At 41.5% G+C, this 4,599-nt stretch overlaps 1 protein-coding gene across 48 annotated transcripts in view; it reads right to left on the bottom strand.

Annotated features, from left to right (window-relative positions):
• Positions 1-4,599, bottom strand: part of CALD1 (caldesmon 1) — a 236,492-nt gene that overhangs the window by 16,713 nt on the left and 215,180 nt on the right. The window lies entirely within an intron of this gene.

Genomic DNA, 4,599 nt, shown 5'->3' with positions numbered 1-4,599 from the left:
CTCTGTTGCCAGGCTGGAGTGCAGTGGTAGAATCTCGGCTCATTGCAACCTCTGCCTCCTGGGTTCAAGTGATTCTTCTGCCTCAGCCTCGAGTAGCTGGGACTACAGATGCGTGCTACCACGCCCAGCTAATTTTTGGTCACCATGTTGGCCAGGATGGTCTCGATCTCTTCACCTCGTGATCTGCCCACCTCGGCCTCCCAAAGTGCTGGGATTACAGGCGTGAACCACTGTACCCGGCTGACGAGGTCTTATTCTTTAAGGAACACAGAATTTAGTAGGGAAGACTAATACAGTATATAAAATAAAATATTTAAAAATTAACAGCAGGTACAATATTAAAGAAAAAAATGCTGTGTGTATAAGAGAAGTAACTATCTGGGGGAGTTGGAGAAGGCTTTTCAGTAGTATTGATATTTGAGCTGAGATTAGTAGTTTCTGGTTTACACAGTTTCAGAAATGAGTTTATGAAAGTGAGGAAGGAAGTGCATGGCTTAGCCAGGAAAGGGCATTTCTGGCAAAGCAAGCACATGTACAAAGATTTGGAGAGCCATAAGGCACGCAGCGTGGTGAGACTGAAGGATAAAGAAAAATTCAGTGTGGTGGGAGGACAGAGGCACCGCAGAAGGGGATAGCGGAGGTGAGAATTGTTCTTTGTCCCACCTGCAGCATCTTTATGACTCAGGGATCATCTTTCTAACCTTAGCCCTGGCATTTATTCAAATCACGGAGGTTCTCAGATTCCTACTCCTCCTTTTGCTTCTATCATAGCTAACATAGCTTGACTTCATCATCGCATTCCACACATTTTGTCAGGATGCACTGTTGGTTTACTGATGCGCTCCTGTTAGAAAATATCCTAACTTAATGGCTCTATGTAATTTAACAATTTGTACTGAATTTGTATATTAAATGTTCTGTTTAAGGAGTTTAATGAGGGAAATTGGTTCTTCTGAAGACCAAGAGGTGGCAGTATTGTCTCGATAAAACTCAAATAAAAGCACACTATTTGTTTTAGAAAATTGGTGCTCTCATTACTCCACACCCTACCCCCAACCAATGAAGGCAATAGAAATAAAAAAATCTTTGAATTGAATTTACTTAAAATCTATTCATTACATATGAAAATGACTCACTGCTAACATAATTTAATGATGAAAAACCAGGTACAGACTTTCCCAAACAAGGAATAGAAATCATGAGATATTTTTTAAAAAAATACTAGTTGACAGTACTTTGATGTCAAATAGCAAATATTTTTCCTCCTGTTGGTATTCTACAATGCTAACTTGTAACCACTTATAAAAGCTGCAGGGCCAAGGGCATTAATAGCTATCCCAATTAAGTTGTAGAATATGAAATTGAGCTTGAAAATCAGAGTCACAGCAGGTTCTTCAAGGCACATATATGGAGGGAAGCATAGACTGTCTGCCCCTGAATATGTGTCTCTCTTATGTAGAAATTTAAAATATTCTGGACCTTTTTTATACATCTACTTTAATCAACTGCAGACAAATGCCTCTCCACCAGAGGGAGTAGATAAATGGCTTCCTGGGGGCACTAGATGAAATAGGAAGTCAGCATTTGGTTGAGGGAAAGACCAGAGAAATAAGTAAGTTGAGAAATTTGGTAGAGAAGAAATAATTAAAGAGGTGGGAAGGGTGGGTTATAGTTTCTCCTGAAAAAAAAAAAAAAACCACAGTAGAATTTAGAAGTCTAAATGACTACTATTTTCTTCATGTTACCAAGACTGTTCAAGGAAGGCTTGAGCGGGATTTTAAAGAAGGTAGAAAGAGAGAGCATGGTTTTCTTTTTCTTTCTTCTTTTTTGTTTTTGGAGATGGAGTTTTGCGTTTGTTGCCCACGCTGGAGTACAATGGCCTGATCTCGGCTCACCACAACCTCTGCCTCCCAGGTTCAAGCAGGTCTTCTGCCTCAGTCTCTCAAGTAGCTGGGATTACAGGCATGTGCCACTGTGCCCAGCTAATTTTGTATTTTTAGTAGAGACGGGGTTTCTTCATGTTGGTCAGGCTGGTCTCAAACTCCTGACCTCAGGTGATCCACCTGCCTTGACCTTCCGAAGTGCTGGGATTACAGGCGTAAGCCACCTTGCCCAGTTGAGAGCATGGTTTTCTTTGACTACTGTTGAGTCAGGAACAGAAGACCTAGACTGGGAATGGGCTGAACTCTGAGAGCTGTACAGAGATAGCCTGAGCCCAGGGAGGTTTTGTTTTCTAGAGCAGGGGGTCTGCAAGCCATGGCCCATTTGTCCATGGGCCAAGTGCAGCCTGTGTTTTCCACACACAGCCACCAACTTGAAATTTTTTTTTTTTTTTTTTGAGATGGAGTCTCGCTCTGTCGCCCAGACTGGAGTGCAGTGGTGCAATCTCAGTCACTGCAACCTCCGCCTCCCAGATTCAAGTGATTCTCCTGTCTCAGCCTCCTGAGTAGCTGGAATTATAGGCACCTGCCACTTCGCCTAGCTAATTTTGTATTTTTAGTAGAGATGGGGTTTCTCCATGTTGACCAGGCTGGTTTCAAACTCCTGACCTCAGGTGATACACCTGCCTCGGACTCCCAACATGCTGGGATTACAGGTGTGAGCCACCGCACCTGGCCTTGAGAATGGTTTTCACATTGTTAAATGGTTAAAAAAAAATCAAAAGAAGAAGAGTATTTCATGACATTAGAAAATCACAATAAAATTACATAAAATTCAAATTTCAGTGTTTATAAATAAAGCTTGCCTACTCCACAAGGCCTTTCTCTACTCATTTTGCTCTGCTCTGAGATCAGCATTTGGTCACCTTAGTACTTCTTGAATTGTTTCTTTGAGGCAGTCATTAGTGCCATCAGGGCAGCCACCTTGCTTTGTTCTTTCCCTCATAGGACATAGCATGCATTAAGTATTTCATAAATAATCAGATATTAAATGTATAATTCCTCTGTGGCTGAGTTTCAATTTTCCCTGAAGCAGATCTTGAGACAAGGGTTTGAGTACAAATAATTTGGGAGGTATCAGAAATATGACTGGGACCCAGACCATCATAAAGATTAAGTAAGCTGGGCACGGTGGCTCACACCTGTAATCCAAGCACTTTGGGAGGCCAAGGTGGGCAGATCATGAGGTCAGGAGTTCGAGACCAGCCTGGCCAATATGGTGAAATCCCCATCTCTACTAAAAATTAGCCGGATGTGGTGGCGTGCGCCTGTACTCCCAGCTACTTGAGAGGCTGAGACAGAAGAATTGCTTGAACCTGGGAGGTGAAAGTTGCAGTAAGCCAAGATCATGCCACTGCACTCCAGCCTGGGCTACAGGGCGAGACTCCATCTCAAAAAAAAAAAAAAAAAAAAAAAAGACTAAGTGAAGTTATTTGGGGATTTAAAAATTCTTATTTTCATGTGGAACAAGTAATAACTGTAAAATGTAAGCAGCTTTTGGTCATTTTGGTGTGCCACTTGATATAACCTTATACATATGTACATAATTAACCATCCAGACCTCGCTATGATTCCTTTTTTGTTTTTTTAGAGACAGGGTCTCATTCTTTTGCATAGACTGGAGTGCAGTGGCACTATCTCAGCTCACTGTAACCTCTGCCTCCCAAGTTCAAGTGGTTCTCCTGCCTCAGCCTCCCAAATAGCTGGGATTACAGGTGTGCACCACCATGCCTAGCTAATTTTTGTGTTTTTAGTAGAGATGGGGTTTCACCAGGTTGGCCAGGATGGTCTAGAACTCCTGATCTCAGGTGATCCACCTGCCTCAGCCTCCCAAAGTGCTAGGATCACAGGTGTGAGCCACTGTGCCTGGCCAGACCTGGGCATAATTCTATCATGGCTTTGCCCATTGTTGATGCTTTATAACCTAGCTAGGTTGATGGAAAATGAAATGTTAAAGGTTCCAATCTCTGAAGATTCATTCATTTATTCATCATTTAACAAATTTTTATTAAGTATCTTCAATATGATGTAAAGCACTGTGCTAGATGCTCAGTGATGTTAATCCTCAAAGAAATCACCACTGGCAATAATGGTGGACTGATATTAAATCAAGGATGCTACTTTCTTGAGTCCACTGTGTTTTCCCTACATCTCAACTATTCTATCATCTACCTGACTCAGCTGATTCCTGCTCCTTCTCTGTTGTCCTGGCAGCACTCTGTTTTACATCAAATAGGAGCTGTGTTCCCTGAAGGCTGTCATAGGACCAAAGCCATCCTGGAAAAGGACCCTCTCCAAGTCACATTTCACCTCCTCCCATAATAATTGCTTTAAAATTTGCACCTGTATCGTTTCCAGCTGGCTTTTAATCATGACAAAGAAGAAATGAACAGCTAGCATGAAAAGCAGCTTAAACTTTTAAAATATACTTTCCCATTTTATAAATTTTAAATGTTTCTATTCTCAGTTGCTCAAAGGAATGAGGTACATGGAGAATGTGGATCAGTAAAAATTCAGAGATAATCACCGAATGTCATTTTAATGTATGCCAAAGCATGTAATAAATAACAGATTAAAAATTTCACTACTGTCTCTCCTTTCCATATGTTGTAAACAAAGAGAAGCTGTGAAACAGCTGAAAGGAGGTGCTATGGTCCAA

This window comes from Macaca fascicularis, chromosome 3, assembly GCF_037993035.2.
Source record: "Macaca fascicularis isolate 582-1 chromosome 3, T2T-MFA8v1.1".
Lineage (NCBI taxonomy): Eukaryota > Metazoa > Chordata > Mammalia > Primates > Cercopithecidae > Macaca > Macaca fascicularis.
This window is presented reverse-complemented; position numbering and strand designations above follow the sequence as displayed.